The sequence below is a fragment of the Ranitomeya imitator genome, chromosome 6, assembly GCF_032444005.1.
Source record: "Ranitomeya imitator isolate aRanImi1 chromosome 6, aRanImi1.pri, whole genome shotgun sequence".
Classification (NCBI taxonomy): domain Eukaryota; kingdom Metazoa; phylum Chordata; class Amphibia; order Anura; family Dendrobatidae; genus Ranitomeya; species Ranitomeya imitator.
The window spans coordinates 204901913-204915690 of record NC_091287.1 but is presented as its reverse complement, the minus strand read 5'-3'; the positions used below and the strand labels follow the sequence as shown (position 1 = coordinate 204915690).

The 13778-nt window shown below is 45.0% G+C and overlaps 1 protein-coding gene across 1 annotated transcript in view; it reads right to left on the bottom strand.

Annotated features, from left to right (window-relative positions):
* Window positions 1-13778, bottom strand: part of LOC138641344 (uncharacterized) — a 209749-nt gene that overhangs the window by 97400 nt on the left and 98571 nt on the right. The window lies entirely within an intron of this gene.

The following is a 13778-nucleotide window of genomic DNA, read 5'->3' as shown; positions in this document are numbered from 1 at the left end:
TGTTAGGGCTTCGAAGCCTGTCTGCGGTCCCTCCTTCCACTAGGCCTCCAGTGACCTGTCTACTGCCGCCCGTGTTCCCCTGGAACCAATTTTAGATTGCCTACAGCCAGCCCAATTTATTATGTTAGGGCTTCGAAGCCTGTCTGCGGTCCCTCCTTCCACTAGGCCTCCACTGACCTGTCTACTGCTGCCCGTGTTCCCCTGGAACCAATTTTAAATTGCCTACAGCCCAATTTTTGTTATGTTAGGCCTTCGAAGCCTGTTTGCGGCCCGTTCTTTCCACTACTACTACACTGACCAGGCCACTGCTGCCCGTGTTCCCCTGGAAACAATTTTAAATTGCCTACAGCCAGCCCAATTTATTATGTTAGGGCTTCGAAGCCTGTCTGCGGTCCCTCCTTCCACTAGGCCTCCACTGACCTGTCTACTGCCGCCCGTGTTCCCCTGGAACCAATTTTAGATTGCCTACAGCCAGCCCAATTTATTATGTTAGGGCTTCGAAGCCTGTCTGCGGTCCCTCCTTCCACTAGGCCTCCACTGACCTGTCTACTGCTGCCCGTGTTCCCCTGGAACCATATTTAAATTGCCTACAGCCCAATTTTTGTTATGTTAGGCCTTCGAAGCCTGTCTGCGGCCCGTTCTTTCCACTACTACTACACTGACCAGGCCACTGCTGCCCGTGTTCCCCTGGAAACAATTTTAAATTGCCTACAGCCAGCCCAATTTATTATGTTAGGGCTTCGAAGCCTGTCTGCGGTCCCTCCTTCCACTAGGCCTCCACTGACCTGTCTACTGCTGCCCGTGTTCCCCTGGAACCAATTTTAAATTGCCTACAGCCCAATTTTTGTTATGTTAGGCCTTCGAAGCCTGTCTGCGGCCCGTTCTTTCCACTACTACTACACTGACCAGGCCACTGCTGCCCGTGTTCCCCTGGAACCAATTTTAAATTGCCTACAGCCAGCCCAATTTATTATGTTAGGGCTTCGAAGCCTGTCTGCGGTCCCTCCTTCCACTAGGCCTCCACTGACCTGTCTACTGCTGCCCGTGTTCCCCTGGAACCAATTTTAAATTGCCTACAGCCCAATTTTTGTTATGTTAGGCCTTCGAAGCCTGTCTGCGGCCCGTTCTTTCCACTACTACTACACTGACCAGGCCACTGCTGCCCGTGTTCCCCTGGAACCAATTTTAAATTGCCTACAGCCAGCCCAATTTATTATGTTAGGGCTTCGAAGCCTGTCTGCGGTCCCTCCTTCCACTAGGCCTCCACTGACCTGTCTACTGCTGCCCGTGTTCCCCTGGAACCAATTTTAAATTGCCTACAGCCCAATTTTTTTTATGTTAGGCCTTCGAAGCCTGTCTGCGGCCCGTTCTTTCCACTACTACTACACTGACCAGGCCACTGCTGCCCGTGTTCCCCTGGAACCAATTTTAAATTGCCTACAGCCAGCCCAATTTATTATGTTAGGGCTTCGAAGCCTGTCTGCGGTCCCTCCTTCCACTAGGCCTCCACTGACCTGTCTACTGCTGCCCGTGTACCCCTTGAACCAACATCAGAAAATATAAAAATAAGTATTTTGCTTATAAAAAAGAAAATACTGGAGAGATATCAAATGCAGACATTTTAACATTAAAAACAAACACATACAACAAAAATCTGGTACAGTACTAAAAATGGCCACCAGCTACAATAACTTTCTCCTGCAAGTAGTTAACTGAAAGTTTTTTTCAATTTAAAACACAGATATGGCATCCACCAAGTGTTGTCCTGTCGCGTCTTCTTTATATTATTGCCAAGAAGATGCAAAACAATGAAAATAATAAAATCATTATTTACCAAAAAAATAGAGTAAGTCAAAACCACATTGCAAATAAACATTCATTACAAATAAAGAAGCAGGGCGCGTCCGAGGGTGAGTATATACCTAATAAGAATATAATCACCCTCGGACGCGTCCTGCTACTTTCCGACAGCCTTCCTTCCTAAGAATCAGCCCTTCCGTGGTGTAGAGAGAGGGTGTGTTACACTCCAAGGTGTTCCCCAGGTTGCCTTTCCTGAGCTTCGATCTTCATGCTCTCGTTTAGTAGTTGTCGGAAAGTAGGCTGCATTAGGCCTACAAATTGGGTATGGGGTGGAGAGAGATGGTGTGTTACACTCCAAGGTGTTCCCCAGGTTTCCTTGCCATTGCTTCGGTCTTCAGACTCTCGTTTAGTAGTTGTAGAAAACTACACTGCATTAGGCCTACAAAATGGGTATCGGGTGGAGAGAGATGGTGTGTTACACTCCAAGGTGTTCCCCAGGTTTCCTTGCCATTGCTTCGGTCTTCAGACTCTCGTTTAGTAGTTGTAGAAAACTACACTGCATTAGGCCTACAAAATGGGTATAGGGTGGAGAGAGATGGTGTGTTCCACTCCAAGGTGTTCTCCAGGTTGCCTTTCCAGAGCTTCGATCTTAATGCTCTCGTTTAGTAGTTGTTGGAAACTACACTGCATTAGGCCTCCAAATTGGCTATGGGGTGGAGAGAGATGGTGTGTTACACTCCAAGGTGTTCCCCAGGTTTCCTTGCCATTGCTTCGGTCTTCCGACTCTCGTTTAGTAGTTGTAGAAAACTACACTGCATTAGGCCTACAAAATGGGTATGGGGTGGAGAGAGATGGTGTGTTACACTCCAAGGTGTTCTCCAGGTTGCCTTTCCAGAGCTTCGATCTTAATGCTCTCGTTTAGTAGTTGTTGGAAACTACACTGCATTAGGCCTCCAAATTGGCTATGGGGTGGAGAGAGATGGTGTGTTACACTCCAAGGTGTTCCCCAGGTTTCCGTGCCATTGCTTCGGTCTTCCGACTCTCGTTTAGTAGTTGTAGAAAACTACACTGCATTAGGCCTACAAAATGGGTATGGGGTGGAGAGAGATGGTGTGTTCCACTCCAAGGTGTTCTCCAGGTTGCCTTTCCAGAGCTTCGATCTTAATGCTCTCGTTTAGTAGTTGTTGGAAACTACACTGCATTAGGCCTCCAAATTGGCTATGGGGTGGAGAGAGATGGTGTGTTACACTCCAAGGTGTTCTCCAGGTTTCCTCGCCATTGCTTCGATCTTCCGACTCTCGTTTAGTAGTTGTAGAAAACTACACTGCATTAGGCCTACAAAATGGGTATCGGGTGGAGAGAGATGGTGTGTTACACTCCAAGGTGTTCCCCAGGTTTCCTTGCCATTGCTTCGGTCTTCAGACTCTCGTTTAGTAGTTGTAGAAAACTACACTGCATTAGTCCTACAAAATGGGTATGGGGTGGAGAGAGATGGTGTGTTACACTCCAAGGTGTTCTCCAGGTTTCCTCGCCATTGCTTCGATCTTCCGACTCTCGTTTGGTAGTTGTAGAAAACTACACTGCATTAGGCCTACAAAATGGGTGTCGGGTGGAGAGAGATGGTGTGTTACACTCCAAGGTGTTCCCCAGGTTTCCTTGCCATTGCTTCGGTCTTCAGACTCTCGTTTAGTAGTTGTAGAAAACTACACTGCATTAGGCCTACAAAATGGGTATAGGGTGGAGAGAGATGGTGTGTTCCACTCCAAGGTGTTCTCCAGGTTGCCTTTCCAGAGCTTCGATCTTAATGCTCTCGTTTAGTAGTTGTTGGAAACTACACTGCATTAGGCCTCCAAATTGGCTATGGGGTGGAGAGAGATGGTGTGTTACACTCCAAGGTGTTCCCCAGGTTTCCTTGCCATTGCTTTGGTCTTCAGACTCTCGTTTAGTAGTTGTAGAAAACTACACTGCATTAGGCCTACAAAATGGGTATGGGGTGGAGAGACGGTGTGTTCCACTCCAAGGTGTTCCCCAGGTTTCCTTGCCATTGCTTCGGTCTTCCGACTCTCGTTTAGTAGTTGTAGAAAACTACACTGCATTAGGCCTACAAATTTGGTATGGGGTGTAGAGACGGTGTGTTCCACTCCAAGGTGTTCCCCAGGTTTCCTCTCCATTGCTTCAATCTTAATGCTCTCGTTTAGTAGTTGTTGCAAACTACACTGCATTAGGCCTACAAATTGGGTATGGGGTGTAGAGACGGTGTGTTCCACTCCAAGGTGTTCCCCAGGTTTCCTCTCCATTGCTTCAATCTTAATGCTCTCATTTAGTAGTTGTTGGAAACTACACTGCATTAGGCCTACAAATTGGGTATGGGGTGTAGAGAAACGGTGTGTTACACTCCAAGGTGTTCCCCAGGTTTCCTCTCCATTGCTTCAATCTTAATGCTCTCGTTTAGTAGTTGTTGGAAACTACACTGCATTAGGCCTACAAATTGGGTATGGGGTGTGGAGACGGTGTCTTCCACTCCAAGGTGTCCTCCAGGTTGCCTTTCCTGAGCTTCTATCTTCAGGCTCTCGTTAAATTGTGGTTAAATGGAACAACTGCATTTGGCGTACTAGTTGGTTTGGGGCCTACTAACAGTGTCTGCCGCTCCTTGCTGTTCTCCTGGTTTCCTGTCCTGAAATTCCGTTTTCAGGCGCTCGTTAAGTAGTTGTTAATGTTAGACTGCATTTGGCCTACTAGTTGGGTTGGGGCCTACTATCGGTGTCTGCCACTCCTTGCTGTTCTCCTCCACTGAGCAAAGCTGTGCCGCCTGTTTACTACGGTTGCCAATTTTGAACTGCATTTCGACTACTTACTGATTTGGGCCTACTCTCTGTGTCAGCCTCTCATTCCAGTTGTCCTCCACTGCAATGCCCCCTGGTTATTGCTGTGTTACCAATTTTGAACTGCATTTAGCCCACTTTATTATTTGGGCCTATATCTGTGTTTCCTCCTCATCCTGCCCATTGCCCAGCCAGTGATAGATGAGTCTGCTGGTACATTGACCCATAACGCAACATTCCCCGTGCACGCTACACAACAACATTGTGACCCTGCTGAAAGTCAGGTTGCTCTTCCCGCATACCATACCACCTTACACGGGGACAAAGAGGAAGGTGCAGATGAAAGTGCAGGTTCCTTCATCAGGTGGGGGGAGGAATACTAGTTGGCGACGTCACTGGCACAGGGCCTCTCATAGTAAGCAAAAGTGTTGCTGCCGGTGGGAGGCGCCCCCGCCGTGCAAACACACCGCTGTACTTTGAGGGGCCCTGTGCCAGTGCCAATGCCAATGAGTGGGCCCCCCCTGCTTGCTCAGGTTCACAGCACTTGCAAAGTTGAAATACTTACCTCTCCCTGCTCCACTGCCGTGACGTGGTCCAGATTTCCTGGGCCCACTAATTACTTGAACCAGCCCTACGCACCACAACTTTAGCCAAATGACCCCCAATTTCAAATGCCTTCCAATTATTATAAGGTATATTTCGCTTGACAAGCTTCATTAAGAAGAATGGATGGTTTTGACATTAAAATGGGCACTCTAGGTGTTTTCCTGGCCCCCACTCACTGCCGACTATGCTGCCCCATTGACTTGCATTGGGTTTCGTGTTTCGGTCGATCCCGACTTTACGTCATAGTCGGCCGATTCCACTCGACCCGACTTTTGAGCTAGTCGGGTTTCGCGAAACCCGGCTCGACTCTAAAAAGGTCAAGGTCGCTCAACTCTAGTCCCCAGTTCGACTCTCTCAAAAAAATGTACAAAGAAAATTTTTGAACACAAACTTAATTTTAAGGTACCTTAAGTACTATTAAAAACATATTCAATCTGAAGTAGATGCTGAGGTTTCCCCAGAAAAGTCACACTTGCAGAGCAAATAGCAAGAATTACACACCATTTTTGCATGTATCAGGCAAATTGCTTTATGACATTTGAGACATTCATAATTTGAAAGCCTTCTGGTTCCGCTTTCCGTTTGGCAGGTGGTGCATCTCCTTCTTTTGTGAGGTGGTGCAGATGGTGACTTTTCACCATCATCTTCTGGGCGGAACCTTTTGAGCTGAACTTGAAGGCGAGAGGGGATACCGATTGTTTTCACGCTTCTCCTGCGTAGCTCTCCAAGTACTAGTTCATGGGCCAATTTTTTCAGATACAATCGTCTACGGAGTGGTTCAAGCTTGTTTTCAAGATAAATTACTTGTGAATTTATACCACCCAAATTCAACATAGCAAAAAATATGACCATTGGCCAGCGTGAGGTCTCTATCATCTAACAGCATGTTTGTAACTTCCTCAACATCAAGTTGTTTGGATAAATTGTACATTTTCCTCTCCATTTCAGCAGATAATCTGAAGCAAGAGAAGGAATATGTTAGGGAACTACTGTATATGCCTGAGCAGCACACTTTCTTTTATAAAATCTCCCTTATTTCTATGAAATATCCTCACATTTTGTGCTATACATTCATAAAACAAGCTAAATAAACTATTGTGATGAATAAAAACATAAAATACCAACATTACTGAATGTGACATATTCACATACAATGAGCCTGAGAGATCTGTGCAGCTATATCCTCTCCCCTAAAGCTCTGAAATCCAACTTTGATATCAGGTTTCACAGACCTTCAAGAGACAGGAGACTACCTGGAGGGAGGGGGTTTCCTCACAATCTGGTGAGGAAGGAGAAATGAAAGTAAAAGAGAAGCGCCTGTCAGATCAGTTGTATGTGACGGAGGGTTAATACGCACAAAATTATACGCACCACGAAGATCTATCTTGGTGAACCAACTAGCCCCCTTGATCCGAGCAAACAAATCAGATAGCAGCGGCAAGGGGTACTGAAATTTGACCGTAATTTTATGTAGAAGGCAGTAATCTATACAAGGTCTCAGCGAACCATCCTTCTTGGCCACAAAAAGAACCCCGCTCCCAATGGCGACGATGACGGGCGAATATGACCCTTCTCCAAGGACTCCTTCACGTAACTCCGCATAGCGGCGTGCTCAGGCACAGATAAATTAAACAGTCGACCTTTAGGAAACTTACTACCAGGAATCAAATCAATAGCACAATCACAATCCCTATGCGGAGGTAGGGCATTGGACTTGGGCTCATCAAATACATCCCGGTAATCAGACAAGAACTCTGGGACCTCAGAAGGGGTGGATGACGAAATAGACAGAAATGGGACATCACCATGTACCCCCTGACAAACCCAGCTGGACACAGACATTGATTTCCAATCTAATACTGGGTTATGGACTTGTAGCCATGGCAATCCCAACACGACCACATCATGCAGATTATGCAACACCAGAAAGCGAATATCCTCCTGATGTGCAGGAGCCATGCACATGGTCAGCTGGGTCCAGTACTGAGGCTTATTTTTGGCCAAAGGCGTAGCATCAATTCCTCTCAATGGAATAGGACACTGCAAGGGCTCCTAGAAAAACCCACAACGCCTAGCATACTCCAAGTCCATCAAATTCAGGGCAGCGCCTGAATCCACAAATGCCATGACAGAATAAGATGACAAACAGCAGATCAAAGTAACGGACAAAAGAAATTTTGACTGTACCGTACCAATGGTGGCAGACCTAGCGAACCGCTTAGTGCGCTTAGGACAATCGGAGATAGCATGAGTGGAATCACCACAGTAGAAACACAGCCCATTCTGACGTCTGTGTTCTTGCCGTTCAACTCTGGTCAAAGTCCTATCGCACTGCATAGGCTCAGGTTTATGCTCGGATAATACCGCTAAATGGTGCACAGATTTACGCTCACGCAAGCATCGACCGATCTGAATGGCCAAAGACATAGACTCATTCAGACCAGCAGGCATAGGAAATCCCACCATGACATCCTTAAGGGCTTCAGAGAGACCCTTTCTGAAAATAGCTGCCAGCGCAACTTCATTCCACTGAGTGAGCATGGACCACTTTCTAAACTTCTGACAATAAATCTCTATCTCATCCTGACCCTGACCCTGACACAGAGCCAGCAAATTTTTCTCTGCCTGATCCACCGAATTAGGTTCATCGTACAGCAAGCATCGTCCGAGCGCCAGGAAAAACGCATCAATATTACATAATGCAGGATCTCCTGGCGCAAGGGAAAATGCCCAGTCTTGAGGGTCGCCACGTAATAAAGAAATAATAATCCTAACTTGTTGAACTGGGTCACCAGAGGATCGAGGTTTCAAAGCCAGAAACAGTTTACAATTATCTTTGAAACTCAGAAATTTAGCTCTATCTCCAGAAAATAAATCAGGAATAGGAATTCTTGGTTCTAACATAGAATTCTGAACCACAAAGTCTTGAATATTTTGTACTCTTGCAGTGAGATGATCCACACATGAAGACAGACCTTTAATGTCCATCACTACACCTGTGTCCTGAACCACCCAAATGTCTAGGGGGAAAAAAATGGCAAAATACAGTGCAAAGAAAAAAAAATGGTCTCAGAACTTCTTTTTTCCCTCTATTGAGAAGCATTAGTACTTTGGGCCTCCAGTACTGTTATGAACAAGTAATTCAGAACCACAATGGACATTGAAGTTCAGAGCACACAAAGTGACCTGACAATTACCAAAAAACATAGGACGAGCTCTGAGACGTGGGAACTCTGCTGACCGCAATCCCTAATCCTGTCCAACCACACTAGAGGTAGCCGTGGAGCGCTCCTGACCAGTCCTATGCGCCCCCTGGTTGCCAGTAGGGCCCGTATTCAGTAATTGGACCTCTGCTGCAGCACCATGTTCGCTTGTGCTGGCTTCTGCGGCCTCTGGGCTCTGTGGCCTGGCTTGGTCTGCTTCAAATTGCACCAGTTCAGCGACCATTTGAGCCTTGGTCTTACCCTGAGGGCTTCAGGCCATGGCACGTGCATATCCCAGCAAGAAAGTCCTTCTTCTGCTGGTTGTACCAGGCTTCGCCTTTCACAGCCATGGTTGCCAAATAAAAGATAGGATAGAAAAACGAAGAGAAAGGGAGGGGATAATTACCAGTACACAATTGTCTCAAGACTAATAAACGCTGAGTTACATAGTTACATAGTTACATAGTTATTAAGGTTGAAGGAAGACTATATGTCCATCTAGTTCAACCCATAGCCTAACCTAACATGCCCTAACATGTTGATCCAGAGGAAGGCAAAAAAAACCCATGTGGCAAAGAGTAAGCTCCACATTGGGGAAAAAAATTCCTTCCCGACTCCACATATGGCAATCAGACTAGTTCCCTGGATCAACGCCCTATCAAGGAATCTGGTGTATATACCCTGTAACATTATACTTTTCCAGAAAGGTATCCAGTCCCCTCTTAAATTTAAGTAATGAATCACTCATTACAACATCATACAGCAGAGAGTTCCATAGTCTCACTGCTCTTACAGTAAAGAATCCGCGTCTGTTATTATGCTTAAACCTTTTTTCCTCCAACCGCAGAGGATGCCCCCTTGTCCCTGTTTCAGGTCTATGATTAAAAAGATCATCAGAAAGGTCTTTGTACTGTCCCCTCATATATTTATACATTAAAATAAGATCACCCCTTAGTCTTCGTTTTTCCAAACTAAATAGCCCCAAGTGTAATAACCTATCTTGGTATTGCAGACCCCCCAGTCCTCTAATAACCTTGGTCGCTCTTCTCTGCACCCGCTCCAGTTCAGCTATGTCTTTCTTATACACCGGAGACCAGAACTGTGCACAGTATTCTAAGTGTGGTCGAACGAGTGACTTGTATAGAGGTAAAATTATATTCTCCTCATGAGCATCTATGCCTCTTTTAATGCATCCCATTATTTTATTTGCCTTTGTAGCAGCTGCCTGACACTGGCCACTGAATTTAAGTTTGTCATCCACCCATACACCCAGGTCTTTTTCATTTTTGCCCAGAGTTTTAGAATTAAGCACATAATTATACATCTTATTACTTCTACCCAAGTGCATGACCTTACATTTATCCCCATTAAAGCTCATTTGCCATTTATCAGCCCAAGCTTCTAGTTTACATAAATCATCCTGTAATATAAAATTGTCCTCCTCTGTATTGATTACCCTGCAGAGTTTAGTGTCATCTGCAAATATTGAAATTCTACTCTGAATGCCCCCTACAAGGTCATTAATAAATATGTTAAAAAGAAGAGGGCCCAATACTGACCCCTGTGGTACCCCACTGCTAACCGCTACCCAGTCAGAGTGTGCTCCATTAATAACCACCCTTTGTTTCCTATCCCTGAGCCAGCTCTCAACCCACTTGCACATATTTTCCCCTATCCCCATTATTCTCATTTTATGTATCAACCTTTTGTGTGGCACCGTATCAAAAGCTTTTGAAAAGTCCATATACACTACATCCACTGGTTTCCCTTGGTCCAATCCGGAACTTACCTCTTCATAAAAACTGATCAAATTAGTCTGACATGAACGGTCCCTAGTAAACCCGTGCTGATACTGGGTCATGAGGTTATTCCTCTTCAGATACTCCAGTATAGCGTCCCTTAGAATGCCCTCCAGGATTTTACCCACAGTAGAGGTTAAGCTTACTGGCCTATAGTTTCCGAGTTCAGTTTTTGTTCCCTTTTTGAATATTGGCACCACATTTGCTATACGCCAGTCCTGTGGTACAGACCCTGTTATTATGGAGTCTTTAAAGATTAAAAATAATGGTCTATCAATGACTGTACTTAATTCCTGCAGTACTCGAGGGTGTATCCCATCCGGGCCCGGAGATTTGTCAATTTTAGTGATTTTTAGACGCCGCCGCACTTCCTGCTGGGTTAAGCAGGTGACATTTAATTGGGAATTTTTATCACTAGACATTTTGTCTGCCATGGGATTTTCTTGTGTAAATACTGATGAAAAAAAGTCATTTAGCATATTGGCTTTTTCCTCATCCTCATCCACCATCTCACCCAGACTATTTTTAAGGGGGCCAACACTATCATTTTTTAGTTTCTTACTATTTATGTAGTTAAAGAATATTTTAGGATTATTTTTACTCTCTCTGGCAATGAGTCTCTCTGTCTCAATCTTTGCTGCCTTGATTTGCTTTTTACAGAATTTATTTAATTTTCTGTATTTATTTAATGCCTCATCACTACCTACTTCCTTTAATTCTCTAAATGCTTTCTTTTTGTCACTTATTGCGCCCCTTACAGCTCTATTTAGCCATATTGGTTTCCTCCTATTTCTAGTATGTTTATTCCCATACAGTATATACTGTGCACAGGTCCTATCCAGGATGCTAATAAACGTCTCCCATTTTCTCTGTGTATTTTTGTGTCTCAGGATATTGTCCCAGTTAATTGCACCAAGATCCTCTCTCATCCGTTGGAAATTTGCCCTCCTGAAGTTTAGTGTCCTTGTAACCCCTCTACTACACATCTTTTTAAAGGATACATGAAAACTTATTATTTTGTGATCGCTATTTCCCAAGTGACCCCCAACCCTTATATTTGATATGCGGTCTGGCCTGTTGGTTAATATTAGGTCTAGCAGTGCCCCCCTTCTTGTTGGGTCCTGAACCAGTTGTGAAAGGTAATTGTCTCTCACAATTGTCAAAAACCGATTACCTTTGTTGGAACTGCAGGTTTCTGTTCCCCAATCTATTCCAGGGTAGTTGAAGTCCCCCATAATAATGACTTCTCCTTGAGTCGCAGCTTCATCTATTTGCTTTACGAGGATATTCTCCATTGCTTCCATTATTTTTGGAGATTTATAACAAACCCCTATCAGTAATTTATTATTTTTTCCCCCTCCCCTTATCTCCACCCACAGGGATTCTACATTTTCATTAAATTCACCTATATTATCATGCAGGATGGGTTTTAAGGACGATTTTACATATAGACACACCCCACCCCCTCGCTTATCTGTACGGTCATTTCTGAACAGGCTATAGCCCTGCAAGTTAACAGCCCAGTCATGGCTCTCATCCAGCCACGTTTCAGATATCCCCACCATGTCATAATTATGCTCCAACAACATTAGTTCTAATTCGTCCATTTTGTTGGCGAGGCTTCTGGCATTAGTATACATGCACTTTATGTTCCTCTCTGTACTTCTATTTCTTAAATTATTAACTGTTCTGACCCCACCCCCATGCCACCGCCACCCCCAGAGTTCGTTCTCCAAACTTATTTGCGCAGAGTCCTCGCAAGAACTTTCTGCAAGTTTTTGGTGAGGGGAATGATTGCTCAAACCAAATCACTAATGCTCTAAGATATCCCACCACCTTGCCACCAATTGTCAGAATTCCTTGACCGCTGCCACGAATTTGTCACGATTCACACCATGACCATCACCCCTACGTCACGGGTTGGGGTGACTTTAGGCCAACAGACGGCTATCACATGTGCAGGGGGCTTATCTTGGTTATCCCTCCACTGCTAACCATGCGATGAAAAAACACACACAAGGCTATTGACCTCTTAGTTTACAGCAGGGGCTTATTCTAGGTATCCCACTGCTCTTCAATATACCACAAACTGCAGAGATTTATGTATATCCCGCTTACAGTTCCACTTAACACTTGCAGCTCTCTGGCGCCCCCTTACTCTCAGGTCAGATTAGGTACTGCACCCTGGGTAATTAGTCGCCAGACAGGCTGCCTGCTATGTACTGGCTATTGGGCACGCTGCAGCGAGGCGATAAACTACTCCCACTCAGGCAGGAACAATAATTATCAACGCCGCGGTCGCTACAACATAACCCACAAGTCTGCACACGGTATCACTGCCACCAGCTTCAATTAAACGAAGCTAACCCAACACAACAGTAGCGGATTTCCCTTCAGAAGACTTAGGGTACGTTTAGAGCATGGAGAATGAACTAATATTAAATATTGTATCCCAAAAAATTAGGCAGTGCTTTATCAAAAATATTTTATAAAGATGTTACAAATGAGACAATTGCAAATATGTACAATGTAATTATAAAATAAAAAGGGATTAAATGAGAAAAGGTACCGCTCACATGTTCTCAGTTCATTGCATGGCAGGCAACCATACGTCCCAGCTCATTGGACGTGCTCAGGGCTTCAGGAGAAGACAAGAAGTCAAGAAGAAGACTGAGCTGGGGATCGTGGCAGACAGGTATAGCTTCAGCCTGTGACATCCCAGAAAGGGGTTGGATCATCTCGTCCCTCCTACCTCTTCAGTCTAACTAAACTTTAAACTATTTTCTCTCATTTCTACAACTTCACTACAAAACATGTCATAGTCATAACAAACCCAGCATTCATCTCGGATTAACGTGGGCATTCTAATGAGATCAAATATGTCCTGTCTGTGATACATATTTACCGAGAAATCCCTACTTCTTTACCAGATGGAGTTAGAAGCCCGTGTTTCGAGGGATGGGTAGGTCCACCGAGGGAGATTAAGATTATATATTTTTGTGATCGTAACGTAAACGGTTTGCATAATATCTTACAAAAACAAAACGCCAGCTGCTCCCCTGCTGTATGTGCGGCAATTTCTCCACTCATTTTCTAGCATTGACCTTGGGCTCCAACAACGCCAGTTGCTGCCTGGAAGTGCTGTCTGCACAGTCAACAGTTGCTCTTCTGTTATTAGGGTTCAGTAACGCCAGCTGCTCTTCTTCTGTGTGTGGAAATTTCTCCACTCAGTTTTTAGCTTTGACCCTTGGCTCCAACACTGCCAGTTGCTGCCCGGAAGTGCTGTCTGCACAGTCAACAGTTGCGCCTCTGTTATTTGGGTTCAGTAAAGCCAGCTGCTCCCCTGCTGTTCGTGCGGCGATTTCTCCACTCAGTTTCTAGCATTGACCATGGGCTCCAACACCACCAGTTGGTGCCCGGAATCGCTGTCTGCACAGTCAACAGTTGCTCCTATGTTACTCTCCTTCAGGCCCTGGGATCCATATTCAAGTAAAAAATAAAAAATAAAAAATATGGATATACTAACCCCTCCGGCGGACACTGGACCT